Source organism: Heterodontus francisci, chromosome 34, assembly GCF_036365525.1.
Source record: "Heterodontus francisci isolate sHetFra1 chromosome 34, sHetFra1.hap1, whole genome shotgun sequence".
NCBI classification, from domain to species: domain Eukaryota; kingdom Metazoa; phylum Chordata; class Chondrichthyes; order Heterodontiformes; family Heterodontidae; genus Heterodontus; species Heterodontus francisci.
Genome location: NC_090404.1, coordinates 25,631,297 through 25,647,220, shown reverse-complemented (window position 1 = coordinate 25,647,220; position 15,924 = coordinate 25,631,297). Strand labels below are relative to the sequence as shown.

The window sequence follows — 15,924 nt, the reverse complement described above, 5'->3', positions numbered from 1 at the left end:
TGCCCAGAACTGTACACAGTACTCCAGCTATGGCCTAACTGGTGATCTATACACCTTCAACATAATTTCAAAGTCTGAGAAGTTATGCTGAACCTTTATAAAGCTCTGTTTAGTTCACAACTAGTGTATTGTGTCCTGTTCTGGTCATCACACTTTAAGAAGGATGAGAATGTCCTTGAGAGGGTGCAGAGGAGATTTACCAGAATGGTTCCAGGGACGAGGGAATTTGGCAAGAAGGTTCGGCTGGAAAAGCTGGGATCGTTCTCCTTGGAACAAAGGAGATTGAGGGGAGATTTAATAGAAGTATACAAGATTATGACAGGCTTAGATTAGGAAAAACTGTTCTCCTTGCAGCAAAGCAGGTGGACGGGGAGATCTGATGGAGGTGTGCAAAATTACAACAGGTTTAGACAAGGCACACAAAGATAAGCTGTTCCCATTAGCTGATGGTACAAGGAGTAGAGAACACGGAATTTACGTTTTGGGCAAGTGATACAGGGGTGACGTGAGGAATAACTTTTTCACACAGTGAGTGATAATAACCTGGAACTCGCTGCCTATGAAGGTGGTGGAAACTGAGACAAGCAATGATTTCAAAAGGAAATTGGATCGGCAGTTGAGGGAAATAAACCTGCAGGGGATAGAGCAGGGGAATGGGACTGACTGGATTCCTCAACAGAGAGCTAGCATGGAATCGATGGTCTGAATGGCCTCCTTCTGTGCCGTAATTACTCTATGATTCATTTGTGTAATCTCTCCTTGTAATTTAACCCTTGGAGTCCAGGTAAGTCTACACTGCACTCCCTCCAAGGTCAATACATCCTTCCTAAGGTGTGATGCCCAGAACTAAACACAATACTCCAGGTGTGGTCTAACCAGGGCTTTGTGTATCTCAGTGCTTTTCCAGTCACACTGATACCTGAAATCTTTTCCCACAGACAGAACAGACAAACCTTTTTCCTTCCACATTCAAAAGCCGATGATATTCAGGTCCTGATGAATCGAGTGACTCTGTCAGATCTTGATGTGATGTTTGGTTTGAGATTCCCCGTCTGTGTATTCTCCCTTCCCTGTAAAAGGAGTTTACAAAATCTATCACTGTCAGTCCAGGATAGAAATTCACAACATTCCCTCCTCCTGCTTCCTGGTCCAGGATGACTGCGCATGCGCCCTGCTGCACATTGTCCCCTGGAAATCTGCCGGCTGTTAACCCCGGGACTGTCACCGGGAGAAGACCCGCAGCTGCCGCCCCGCTCGGTGCAAACGCGGCATTGGGAGCTTCTTATCGGGGGTGTTGAGGCCGACACCGGGTGTTTCTGAAGCCTCCCTGTCCACCCTCCACCACTACCAGCTGCAGATGTGACTTGCACCATGCCCACTCCAAACACTGTTCCGCACCGCGCCTGCACAGTGGTCTCCTGTGGTGTGAATAGGGAACCTTCCTCACCATGTGGAATGTTGGGTAAAAGCTCCGTCATTGAAGCCCCACCAAGTGAACTGTGATTGTTTTTTGCTGTAATGGGGTGATAAATGGGCCAGACCAATATAAATTAAGGAAATAAATTACACAGAAACCCAAGTGCATGGACTCCCCATGATCCACCAGAAAGAAGGGGAATGGGAACTGAGACCAATCCAGATTCCCCAAAACAGCAGCAATAACAGCAGAATCCAACCCCTCCAGTCACATGTGAACTCAGTGGTGTGTCAGTATGTGGGATGAATGAGTGAATCTCTTCACACACACACAACATTTAAACAGTCTCTCTCCAGTAAGAATGTGCTGATTATGAATCAAATCCTTTGAACTTTGAAAGCTGGGATGTTAACAGGTGGGAAAACTGAGTAAATCCCTTCACACAGGTGAAGTATCTGAACGGTCTCTCTCCAGTGTGACTGTGATGGTCTATCAGTAAATGGGATGACTGAGTGAATCCATTTCCACATGCAGCTGGTGAACACCCTCTCCCCGACGTGACTGCACCCAGGAGTTTCCAGCTCAGACTGGAACTGAATCCCTGCCCACAGTCAACAACAACAATGTGCATTTATATAGCACCTTTAACATCGTAAAATCATCCAGAGACTCAAAGTCATAGAATATTTAAGGCACAGAAGGAGGCCACTTGGCGCAGTGTGTCTGTGCTGGACAGAAAACGATCCATCTATTCTGATCCTACCTTCCAACATTTGGTCCAAGGCCCTGCAGCTTACGGCATTTGAGGTGCATATCCAAACTCTTTTTGAATCAGTTGAGGGTTTCTGCCTCAACTCCCCTTGCAGGCAGTGAGTTCCAGACCAACATCACCCTCTGGGTGAAAAAGTGTTTCCCCAACTACCATCTAATCTTTCGACCAATCACTTTAAATTTATTCCTACTCGTCACTGACCTTCTCTACTAAGGTGAATAGGCCCTTCACCTCCACTCTATCCAGGCCCCTCAACATTTTGTACATTTCAATCAGATCTCCCCTCAGCCTTCTCTGTTCCAAGGAGAATAACCCCAGCCTATCCAATCTTTCCTCAGAGCTGCATTTTTCCAGTCCTGGCAACATCCCCATAAATCTCCTCTGTACCCTCTCGAGTGAAATTACATCCTTTCTGTAATGGGGTGACCAGAACTGCACACAGTACTCAAGTTGTGCCCTAACCAATGATTTATACAGTTCCAGCATAACCTCCCTGCTCTTGTATTCTATACCTCGGCTAATAAAGGAAAGGATTCCATATGATTTCTTAACCACCTTATCGACCTGTGCTGATACCTTCAGGGATTGGTGGACATTCACTCCAAGGTCACTTCCTTCCTCTACCCCTCTCAGTATTCTCCCATTAATCGTGTATTCCTTTGCCTTTTTTCACCTCCCCAAATGCATCACCTCCCACTTCTCTGGATTGAGTTCTATTTGCCATTTTTCGACCCATCTGACCAGACCATCAATATCTTCCTGCAAACGACAGCGATCCTCCTCGCTATCTACCACACGGCCAATTTTTGTGTCTTCTGCAACCTTTTTCAACATGCCGCCTACATTTATGTCCAAATTGTTACCAAAAAAAGCAGGGGACCCAGTACTGAGCCCTGCGGAACACCTCTGGAAACAGACCTCCAGTCGCTAAAACACCAGTCAACAACTACCCTTTGTACCCTCTGCATCCTGTCACTGAGCCAATTTTGTATCCATCTTGCTGCATTTCCCTGGATCCCATGGGCTTTTATTTTTTTAACCAGTCTGCCATGTGGGACCTCGTCAAAAGCCTTCTTCACAGGAGCATTACTACGTTTGAGATCCTGCTTATCAATTTCCTACCAGCTCCCTACGTTCCGACTGCATCCCTCTTTCTGCTTATGTTGTTGGTGCCAATGTGGACCATGACTGCTGGCTGTTCACCACACCACACCGCACCGCACCACCCTCCCCGCACCACCCCCCCCCCCCCCGCTACTCAGGGTGCTCTGCACCTTTCAGTGACATTCTTGACCCTGGCACTAGGGAGGAAACACACCATCCTAGATACACATCTGCAGCAGCAGGAAGGAGTGAGACTAAGTGAGACCGCCAGAGTTTAAAAGAGCAGCGGCAGCGGGAAGGAGCGAGACTGAGTGAGACTGGCAGAGTTTAAAAGAGCAGCGGCAGTACGCCGGAGTTTTGAGAAAAAAAGCCAACAGTGTCGTCACAGGAGAGCTGCAAGGTGATTGGTTGGCGGGTCATTGCTGTTAGGGAATAGCTCTAAATAGCTGGGTAAGTATCTCAGGTAAGAAAAGTTTAAAGTTTATTTCAAATATAGTAAGTAGTGTTTTTCTTTAGGGAGTTCTGTAGTAACAAGGACCAGGAAAGAAGGGCCCTAGAGTAACTGATATTATTGGACATCAAGATCTTCCAGAAGCTTTAATTTAATTTAAAAGGGTTAAGTCATGGCAGGAGAGCTCAAAGCCGTGATGTGCTCCTCGTGCTCCATGTTGGAAGCCGGGAACAATTCCAGTGCCCGGGACCAGCAAGCGTGCAGGAAATATATCCGGGTTTCGGAGCTGGAGCGGCAGCTGGGGACACTGTGGAGCATTCACGAGGCGGAGAGTATCGTGGATAGCACGTATAGAGAGGTGGTCACACTGCAGGCTCAGACTCCACAGGCAGGAAGGGAATGGGTGACCACCAGGCAGAGCAAGAGGACTAGGCAGGCGGTGCAGGAATCTCCTGTGGCTATTCCCCTGCAAAACAGGTATACTGCTTTGGATACTGTTGGGGGGGAAAGCAGCAACAGCCCAATTCATTGCACCACGGTTGGTTCTGCTGCACAGGGGAAGAGTAAAAAGTGTGGGAATGCAATAGTTATAGGGGATTCAATTGTCAGGGGAATAGATAGGCATTTCTGTGGCTGCAAAAGAGACTCCAAGATGGTATGTTGCCTCCCTGGTGCTAGGGTCAAGGATGTCTCAGAGCGGTTACAGGACATTCTGAAGGGGGAGGTGAACAGCCAGTGGTCGTGGTACACATTGGTACAAATGACATAGGTTAAAAAAAAACGAGGTCCTAAAAGTAGAATATAGGGAGCTAGGACGTAAGTTGAAAAGTAGGACTTCAAAGGTCTCTCAGGATTACTACCAGTGCCACGTGCTAATCACAGTGGAAATAGCAGGAAATATCGGAGGAATACGTAGCTGAAGAGATGGTGTGAGGAGGAGGGTTTTAGATTCCTGGGACATTGCGACCGGTTCTGGAGGAGGTGGGACCAGTACAAACTGGACGGGTTATACCTGGGCAGGACCAGGACTGATGTCCTAGGGGGAGTATTTGCTAGAGTGGTTGGGAGGGTTTAAACTTAAATGGCAGGGGGATGGGAACCTTTGCAAGGAGTCAGAGGAGGGGGAATCAAAGACAAGAACAAAAGACAGTAAGGGGAATAAGAAAAGTGATAGGCAGAGAAATCAAGGGCCAGAATCAAACAGGGACACAGTGAAAAATAGTGCGAAGGGGACAAGTAATGTTAAAAAGACAAGCCTTAAGGCTTTGTGCCTTAACACGTGGAAAATTCGCAATAAAGTGGATGAATTAATCGCGCAAACAGATGTAAACGGGTATGATATAGTCAGGATTACGGAGACATGGCTGCAAGGTGACCAGGGATGGGAAATGAATATCCAGGAGTATTCAGTATTTAGGAAGGACAGACAAAAAGCAAAAGGCGGTGGAGTTACATTGCTGGTTAAAGAGGAAATTAACGCAATAGTGAGGAAAGATATTAGCTCTGACGATGTGGAATCTGTATGGGTAGAGCTGAGAAACACTAGGGGGCAAAAACATTAGTGGGGGTTGTATACAGGACCCCCAAACAATAGTGGTGATGTTGGGAATGGCATTAAACAGGAAATTAGAGATGCATGTGATAAAGGAACATCTGTAATTATGGGTGACTTTAATCTGCATATAGATTGGGCAAATCAAACTCGTCACAATACTGTAGAGGAGGAATTCTTGGAGTGTATACGGGATGGTTTTCTGGACCAAGACGTTGAGGAACCAACTAGAGAACAGGCCATCCTAGACTGGGTATTGTGTAATGAGAGAGGAATAATTGACAATTTTGTGGTGCGAGACCCCTTGGGGACGAACGACCATGATATGATATAATTCTTCATCAAGATGGAGAGTGACGTCGTTGATTCTGAGACTAGGGTCCTGAATCTTAGTAAAGGAAACTACGAAAGTATAAGGCGCGAGTTGGCCATGACGGATTGGGAAACGTTACTTCAAGGGATGACGGTGCATAGGCAATGGCAAACATTTAAAGAGCGCATGGATGAACTGCAACAATTGTTTATCCCTGTCTGGTGCAAAAGTAAAACGGGAAAGGTAGCCAAACTATGGCTTACAAGGGAAGTTAGAGATAGCATTAGTTCCAAGGAAGAGGCATATAAATCCGCCAGGAAAAACAACAGACCTGAGGACTGGGAGCAGTTTAGAATTCAGCAAAGGAGGACCAAGGGATTGATTAAGAAGGGGAAAACAGAGTATGAGAGCAAGCTTGCGGGGAACATAAAAACTGACTGTAAAAGTTTCTATAGGTATGTGAAGAGAAAAAGATTGGTGAAGACAAATGTAGGTCCTTTACAGTCAGAAACAGGGGAATTTATTATGGGGAATAAAGAAATGGCTGACCAACTAAATGCATACTTTGGTTCTGTCTTCACAAAAGAGGTCACAAACATCATACCAGAAATGTTGGGCAACACAGGGCTTAGTGAGAGAGAGGAACTGAAGGAAATCAGTATTAGTAGAGAAATGGTGTTGGGAAATTGATAGGATTGAAGGACGATAAATCCCCAGGGCCTGACAGTATGCATCCCAGAGTACTTAAGGAAGTGGCCCTAGAAATAGTGGATGCATTGGTGGTCATCTTCCAAGATTCTATAGACTCTGGAACAGTTCCAACAGATTGGAGGGTAGCTAATGTAACCCCACTATTTAGAAAGGGAGGTAGAGAGAAAGCAGGGAATTATAGACCAGTCAGCCTGACATGGGGAAAACTCGAGAATCCATTATTAAAGATTTTATAGCAGAGCACTTGGAGAACAGTGGTAGAATCGGACAGAGTCAGCATGGATTTACAAAAGGGAAATCATGCTTGACAAATCGACTGGACTTCTTCAAGGATGTGCAGTTGATGAGGCAGAGCCAGTGGATGTGGTTTATTTGGACTTTCAGAAGGCTTTTGACAAGATGAGGAAAATTTCTTCACTCAGAGAGTGGTGAGCCTGTGGAATTCGCTACCACAGAAAGCAGTTGAGGCCAAACCACTATGTTTTCAAGAAGGAGTTAGATATAGCTCTAGGGTCTAAAGGGATCAAAGGGTATGGGGTGAAAGCGGGAACAGGTTACTGAGTTGGATGATCAACCACGATCATAATGAATAGTGGAGCAGGCATGAAGGGCTGAATGGCCTACTCCTGCTCCTATTTTCTATGTTTCTAAACACTTGTCTGTTCCCTTAACTGTTGAATTTCCTATCACTATTGCTCTTCCAGTCTTCTCTGTTGCCCCCCTGTGCAGCTGAGCCACTCGTGTTGCCATGGCCTTGGCTCTGACACCAGTTGTTGCTCATGCTCCAAAACCCAGAGCTCGAGCTGCTGCAACTGACAGCACTTCCTGCATAAATGGTTATCCAGGACACAGGAAGTGTTCTGGAATTCTAACATCTCACAGGATGTGCTTCAAGCAGGCTGTAACAAGAGAACCCATCGGGATGAGGCCTCAAGGGAAGCTGTAAGAGAAGGCAGCCAGCAGGAGCAGCTGGAGAGAGAGAGAGAGAGAGAGAGAGAGAGAGAGAGAACGCCTGCTCTCTGAAGATATACAGCAAAAGGCTGTGGAAACTTGAACCTTTTTTTTGACAGTCGAAGTTTGCGGAGGAGTAAAGGGTTCACAGCATCATCAGAAATCGCATTATCCACAGATGTCCAGGTCGGAGGTGCTTGGAGAAGGGAGCGAAGGAAAATATTGCCTTTTGAAAAGTCTGGGAGATCCAGCACATTGCAACTGGGAGAAATTTGGGACTTTTAACCACAAACAAATTTGTTATCAAAAAGGATTGTGTAATGTATCAGTGTGGTGTGAGATATTGAAGTGTTGAATAAGTAAAGAAAATAACTGACTGTAACTTGGGGTGTCAGCTCGTTACCAAATTCTTTGAGTTAATTGGGGATTTCATTTATTTGTTTCAAGTCTTATTATGACGTGAAATCTCCTGCAATTTGTTAAATAGGTGTTCATATCTCGTATTTTTCACATTGACGATATCTTCGAGGTCGTAACAACTGGAAAGTGAGATTAATCTGGATACATCTTTTTCAGTTGGTACAGACACAATGGGCTGAACGGCCTCCTGTGTCATAAATTTTCTACAGCACAGGATGTACACTGTAGAGGCTGCAGCTGCCCTACCTATTTGATAATAAACCTCACTACTTAAATACAAAAGAGAAGACTCACTAGTTACTCATTTCCTTCCGGTTGGTGTCACTTCAATCTCAGGAAGCTCCCCGTTATTCTGCAGAAAACTGCAATGTTTTATTTCCAGCTCCTTGGACTAACTTTGGAGAAAGGGAAATAAAGTTACAATACTTACCAGCCAATCAACTCAGACTCCCTGACTCATTGGAAACAGGAGAAGAAACCTGGAAGCGGCGGGGATGGTGAAGGCGCTACACCATCGCTTTAATGGTGCTCCCCAAGGGGCCCTCGCCCATGTCCGCTGGACCCGGCGGCTCTAATTCAAGGCATGAAAACCGCGGTGATTCAGTGTCAATAAGGCTGCACTCACCCCCGCTCAGCTTCCTGGAGTCCCAGTGCATATGCTTTGCGTACACAGGCGGGCCCCGGGGTTGTCCTTTCTGCACCTGCGCGTTCCGGCCCTTCTATTGGAGATAGGCTGCCTTCTTCCGCGCGGAGCATTCTGGGCAGTATAGGCTGCCATTTACATCTAATAGAATGGATTGCAAGTTCATGTTTCATACTCAGAAATAAAATGGAAAAAACAGCGAACAAATATTAAGGACGCGTTTGCTGGCAACGTAACCACTAGATGGTGCATCACTAGCACATGCGCAAATACATGCTCATCGACCGAAACATCTCTATCTGCTACGTCCGAGGCAGTTGCCAGGAATAAAGATGGCGCTGCTCAATTTGACACAAAGACGCGATTTAAACCCAAACCACCTCAATGGTCGCAATCGCCGCATTCAGTTCCCCGCTCAATCACCGCTTCTCTTCCCCATTCCCGACTACTTGCCGCTCACATTGGGAGGTGCAAATGGCGGAGCTTCTACCCAACATTGTCGGCGCTCTCTCGTCACACCACAGGAGTCCAATGCGCAGGCGCAGTACTGTAGTATTTGCGGCATGCGCATTGCCGAACAGCGTTTGGCGCAAGCGCACTGCCTAGCAGTGTTTGGAGCATGCGCAGTGCTAGTGATGGCGGTGGCCCGGCCCTTGTGAATTACATCTGGGGATATCAGGGTAGGTGCACTTACTGCTCCCCCATTTCCTCCTGGGTTGTTTTACTGGAACCGTGTTTATGAACTCTGTCTCCCTATCCCGGTAATGTCGGTTGCTGTGAGTGTTGGATTATGTTGCCTCTCCTCATTCTTCCTCCTTCTCACACTGCGAGTTCCAGGCTGCAGGCTCCGGTGACTCGATGCGCCTGAAACATTAACTCTGTTTCTCTCTCCACAAATGCTTTCTAGCATTTTCTCCTTTTATTTCAGAGTTCCAGCATCCGCAGTATTTTGTTTTTGCTTTATTTCAGGCCTGAGTTGGGAAACACAGAAGGAGCAATTAAGATCTTTTTTGAAGCAGCCATAGTGCGAGCGAGGTGGCAACTGGGAAGGTGAGTTTCAGTTTAAATTAACTTACCTTTTGTTTCGGCGTACACGGGGACTGCTGGGTAAGTAAACTTATATATTTGGGCAATGGCTAAACCCGAAACACTACACATGTAGTGTCTCCCACCCATCTTCCTCCTCTAACCAAAAAAAAAGGACTCTTGTGTGGAGGGTTTGGTAAGGTAAGGTTTTCCTTTTTTTTTAATCTCTGTTAATTTATTGCAGAGGGGATGGAAGCTAGGGCAGTTGCATGCTCCTCTTGCAGGATGTGGGAGGTGAGGGTCACCACTTGTGTCCCTGCTGATTTCACCTGTGAGAAGTGCACCCAACTCCAGCTCCTCGCAGACCGCGTTAGGGAGCTGGAGCTGGATGAACTTCGGATCATTCAGGATGCTGAGGGGGTGATAGAGAGCAGTTATAGGGAAGTAGTGACACCTAAGTTACAGGATAAAGGGAGCTGGGTGACACTCGGGAGGGAAAGGTAATATGCGCACAGTGCAGGGATCCCCTGTGGCCGTTCCCCTCAATAATAAGTATACCGTTTTGGATACGGTTGGGGGGGACGACCTACCAGGGGAAAGCCACAGTGGCCAGGTCTCTGGCACTGAGCCTGGCTCAGAAGGGAAGGGGGTAGAATAGGAGAGTGATAGTGATAGGAGATTCAATGGTTAGAGGAACAGACAGGAGATTCTGTGGTCGCGAACGAGACTCCCGGATGGTATGTTGCCTCCCGGGTGCCAGGGTCAGGGATGTCCCGGATCGAGTCTACAGGATTCTTAAGGGAGAGGGGGAGCAGCCAGAGGTCGTGGTACACATCGGTACCAATGACATAGCTAGGAAAAGGGATGAGGACCTGAAAAGGTTGGAAGCTGAAAGGCAGCACGAGCAGAGTAGTAATCTCAGGATTGTTACCGGTGCCACGTGCTAGTGAGGCTAGAAACAGGGAGTGAGTGCAGCTGAACACGTGGCTACAGAACTGGTGTAGGAGGGAGGGATTCAGATATGTGGATCATTGGGATACCTTCTGGGGAAGGTGGGACCTGTACAAGAAGGACGGGTTGCATCTGAACTGGAGGGGCACCAATATCCTGGGCGGGAGGTTTGTTAGAGCTCTTCAGGAGGGTTTAAACTAGTTTGGCAGGGGGATGGGAACCGGAGCTACGGATCAGTGGATGGGGTAGCTGTTGAACAGGCAAAGTTGCACCAGTATGATGGGTTGAAGTGTATCTATTTTAACGCATAAAGTGTCAGGAATAGGGTGATGAACTTAGAGCATGGATCAGTACTTGGAGCTATGATGTTGTGGCCATTACGAAGACGTGGATATCACAGGGGCAGGAATGGATGTTGGATGTTCCGGGGTTTAGATGTTTCAAAAGGAATAGGGAGGGAGGTAAAAGAGGTGGGGGAGTGGCATTGCTAATCAGGGATAGTATCACAGCTGCAAAGGGAGGTCGTCGAGGAGGGTTTGTCTACTGAGTCATTATGGGTGGAAGTCAGAAACAGGAAAGGAGCAGTCACTTTGTTGGGAGTTTTCTATAGACCCCCCAATAGCAACAGAGACACGGAGGAACAGATTGGGATGCAGATTTTGGAAAGGTGCAGAAGTAACAGGGTTGTTGTCATGGGTGACTTCAACTTCCCTAATATTGATTGGAACCTCCTTAGTGCAAATAGTTTGGATGGAGCAGTTTTTGTCAGGTGTGTCCAGGAAGGTTTCCTGACTCAATATGTAGATAGGCCGACTAGAGGGGAGGCTACGTTGGACTTGGTGCTTGGCAACGAACCAGGCCAGGTGGCAGGTCTCTCGGTGGGAGAGCATTTCGGTGATAGTGATCACAACTCCCTGACCTTTACTATAGTCATGGAGAGGGACAGGAGCAGACGGGATGGGAAAATATTTAATTGGGGGAGGGGGAATTACAATGCTATTAGGCAGGAACTGGGGAGCATAAACTGGGAACAGATGTTCTCAGGGAAATGCACGACAGAAATGTGGAGGTTGTTTAGGGAGCACTTGCTGCGACTGCTGGATAGGTTTGTCCCGATGAGGCAGGGAAGGGATGGTAGGGTGAAGGAACCTTGGATGACAAGAGATGTGGAACAGCTAGTCAAGAAGAAGAAGGAAGCTTACTTAAGGTTGAGGAAGCAAGGATCAGACAGGGCTCTAGAGGGTTACAAGGTAGCCAGGAAGGAACTGAAGAATGGACTTAGGAGAGCTAGAAGGGGACATGAAAAAGTCTTGGCGGGTAGGATTAAGGAAAATCCCAAGGCGTTCTACACTTATGTGAGGAACAAGAGGATGGCCAGAGTGAGGGTAGGGCCGATCAGGGATAATGGAGGGAACTTGTGCCTGGAGTTGGAGGAGGTAGGGGAGGTCCTAAATGAATACTTTGCTTCAGTATTCACTAGTGAGAGGGACCTGGTCGTTTGTGAGGACAGCGTGGAACAGGCTGATATGCTCGAACAGGTTGAGGTTAAGAGGGAGGATGTGCTGGAAAGTTTGAATGATATGAGGACAGATAAGTCCCCGGGGCCAGACGGGATATACCCAAGGATATTACGGGAAGCGAGGGAAGAGATTGCTGTGCCTTTGGCGATGATCTTTGCGTCCTCACTGTCCAGTGGAGTAGTACCAGATGATTGGAGGGTGGCAAATGTTATTCCCTTGTTCAAAAAAGGGAATAGGGATAACCCTGGGAATTATAGACTAGTTAGTCTTACATTGATAGTGGGCAAATTATTGGAGAGGATTCTGAGAGACAGGATTTATGATTATTTGGAAAAGCATGGTTTGATTAGAGACAGTCAGCATGTCTTTGTGAGGGGCAGGTCATGCCTCACAAGCCTTATTGAATTCTTTGAAGATGTGACAAAACACATTGATGAAGGAAGAGCAGTGGATGTGGTGTATATGGATTTTAGCAAGGCGTTTGATAAGGTTCCCCATGGTAGGCTCATTCAGAAAGTGAGGAGGCATGGTATACAGGGAAAGTTGGCTGTCTTCTATGGGCCAGCCAATTTTGTATGCAGACAGAGGGTGGTAGTAGATGGAAAGTATTCAGCATGGAGCTCGGTGACCAGTGGTGTTCGGCAGGGATCTGTTCTGGGACCTCTGCTCTTTGTGATTTTTATAAATGACTTGGATGAGGAAGTGGAAGGCTGGTTTAGCAAGTTTGCTGATGACACGAAGGTTGCTGGAGTTGTGGATAGTGTGGAAGGCTGTTGTAGGTTGCAACGGGACATTGACAGGATGCAGAGCTGGGCTGAGAAGTGGCAGATGGAGTTCAACCTGGAAAAGTGTGAAGTGATTCATTTTGGAAGGTCGAATTTGAATGCAGAATACAGGCTTAAAGACAGGATTCTTGGTAGTGTGGAGGAACAGAGGGATCTTGGGGTCCATGTCCATAGATCGCTCAAAGTTTGCCACCCAAGTTGATAGGGTTGTTAAGAAGGCGTATGGTGTGTTGGCTTTCATTAACAGGGGGATTGAGTTTAAGAGCCGCGAGGTTATGCTGCAGCTCTATAAGGCCCTGGTTTGACCACACTTGGAATATTGTGTTCAGTTCTGGTCGCCTCATTATTGGAAGGATGTGGAAGCTTCAGAGAGGGTGCAGAGGAGATTTACCAGGATGCTGCCTGGACTGGAGGGCATGTCTTAAGAAGAAAGATTGAGGGAGCTAGGGCTTTTCTCATTGGAGCGAAGAAGGATGAGAGGTGACTTGATAGAGGGGTACAAGATGATGAGAGGCATAGACAGAGTGGATAGCCAGAGACTTTTTCCCAGGTCGGAATGGGCTATCACCAGTGGGCATAATTTTAAGGTGATTGGAGGAAGGTTTCGGGGAGAGGTCAGAGGTAGGTTCTTTACACAGAGAGTGGTGGCTGCGTGGAATGCACTGCCAGCGGTGGTAGCAGAAGCAGATACATTAGGGACGTTTAAGCGACTCTTGGATAGGTACATGGATGAAAGTAGAATGAAGGGTAGGTTAAAGGTTCGGCACAACATCGTGGGCCTGTACTGTGCTGTACTGTTCTATGTTAAGATCCAGTCTGTATAGGGGTGGGTGTTGGATGTGGGAGTCAGTCCCTGACCTCCTGTGTCGGTCGTTTTTGTTCCCTCAGTTTGATCTGGAGTGGAGATGGAGCAGCAGCTGCTGGCTTTAATCCCGAGTATTTTTGAGCCCAGGCGGGCCCAGTAATTTCCAATGTGAGACTGTCAAGGGAGGTCGATTCCACGGGCGACGTGGTTGCTTAACAGACACCACCACTTAATATAAAAGGGTATTGTTTTGGTAACAAATATTTCCGTAGAGGCTTTGAATCTCTTTTACATATGCAGATTTTGTTTTACGCCATTGTTGGGATATGGTAATCACGAGCAAGACCAGCATATAATGTCGATTCCAGTTGCCCATTGAGAAGTTTATGAGCTTGGCAGCTGAAGGCATGGCCACCATTGCTGGAGCAATGAAAATCGGGGATGCTCAAGATGCCAGAATTCGATGAGCCCTGATCTCTGAGGGTTGTAGGACTGGAGGAGATTATAGAGATAGTGAGGGGCGAGGGAATGGAGGGATTTGAAAACAAGGATGAGAATTTCAGATTGAGGTGCTGCTTAACTGGGAGCCTGTGTAGGTCAATGAGTACAGTTCTTTACTTCACTCAAAGGGGTGTGAATCTTTGGAATTCTCTCCCCCAGAGGGTTCTGGATGCTCCATCATTGAACACATTTAAGACTGGGATAGAGAGAGTTTTGATCTCACAGAGAATCAAGGGATATGGGGAGCGGGCAAGAAAGTGGAATTGAAGCCCAAGATGAGCCATGATTGTATTGAATGGCAGGGCAGGCTCGATGGGCCTTATGGTCTACTCCTGCTCCTATTTCTTGTGTTCTTGTGCTGATGGGTGGACCTGGTTTGAGTAAGGATACAGGCAGTAGAGAGTTGTTTTTTTTTTTAATTTGTTTGCTAGCTAGGCCAACATTTATTGCCCATCCCTTGAGAAAGTGGTGGTGAGCTGCCTTCTTGGACTGCTGCAGCCCTTGAGATGTAGGTACACCCACAGTGCTGTTAGAAAGGAAGTTCCAGGATTCTGATCCAAGTAACGGAGGTAAAATGTGGGCGACCGGCCAAGAGTGCATTAAAATGGTCAAGTTGAGAGGTAACAAATGCATGGATTGCAACATCCAGGCTTGATAAGTGGCAGTAACATTTCCGCCACACAAGTGCCAGGCAATAACCATCTCAAACAAGACATTAAGTGGCATTACCATTGTAGAATCCCCCACTATCAACCTCTTGTGGGTCACCATTGACAAGAAACTGAACTGGACCAGCCACATAAATGCTGGGCTACAAGAAAAGGTCAGAAGCTGGGAATCCTGTGGCGAATAACTCACCTACTGTCTCCCCAATGCCTGTCCACCATCTACAAGGCACAAATCAGGAGTGTGATGGAATATTCTCCGCTTGCTTGACAGGTGCAGCTCCAACAACACTCTCGGGAAGCTAGACACCATCCAGGACAAAGCAGCCCGCTTGATTGGCACCCCATCCATAAACATTCACTCTCTCCACCACTGATGCGCAGTGGCAGCAGTGTGTACCATCTACAAGATGCACTGCAGCAATGCACCAAGGCTCTTTTGACAGCACCTTCCAATCCCACGACCTCTACCACCTAGAAGAACAAGGGCAGCAGATACATGGGAGCACCACCACCTGGAACTTCCCCTCCAAGTCACACACCATCCTGACTTGGAACTATATCACCGTTCCTTCACTGTCGCTGGGTCAAAATCCTGCAACTTCCTAACAGCACTGTAGGTGTACTTACACCCCAAGCACTGCAGTGGCTCAAGAAGGCAGCTCACCACCACCACCACCTCAAGGGCAATTAGGGATGGGCAATAAATGCTGGCCTTGTCAACGATGCCCATGTTCCCCTCAACAAATAAAACAAAACGTTTGAGGCAGATGAGTTGAGGCAGTGGCGAAGTTGAGGAATATTATTGAGGTGGAAATAGGCAGTCTGAGTGATGGCACCGAAATGTAGTTGGAAGCTCATTTCAGGGTCAAGTATGACCCCAAGGTTATGAATGATGTGGTTTAGCCTCAGATGGTTGCCAGGAGTGAGATGGAGTCAGTGGCTAGGGAGTGGAGTTTGTAACAGGAACTGAAGACAATGGCTTCAGACTTCCCAATATTTAACTGGAGGAAATTTCTGTTCATCCAGTACTGGATGTCAGACAAGTCAGGATGGCGTGTGACTTGGAGGGGAACTTGGAGGTGATGGTGTTCACATACACCTGCTATCCTGGTCCTTCTAGGTGGTGGAGGTTGATTGTTTAATAGGTTCTGTCAAAGTTTTGTAGATATATAAAATCCCATTCCTCTCACTGCCCCTCGCACCTCTCCCTTTCTCCCTCCATTCCTCTCTCTCTCCTCCCATCGAGGGCAGAGTCTTGTGTAGGTCCAGACTGGGTGACCGGTTCCCTTCCCTGAAGGACATTAGTGAACCAGTTGGGGTTGTTCATCAATCCA

The 15,924-nt window shown here is 47.2% G+C and overlaps 1 pseudogene; it reads left to right on the top strand.

Annotated features, from left to right (window-relative positions):
* The window catches only part of LOC137349297 (zinc finger protein 585A-like), a 182,192-nt pseudogene that overhangs the window by 106,006 nt on the left and 60,262 nt on the right, over nt 1–15,924 (top strand).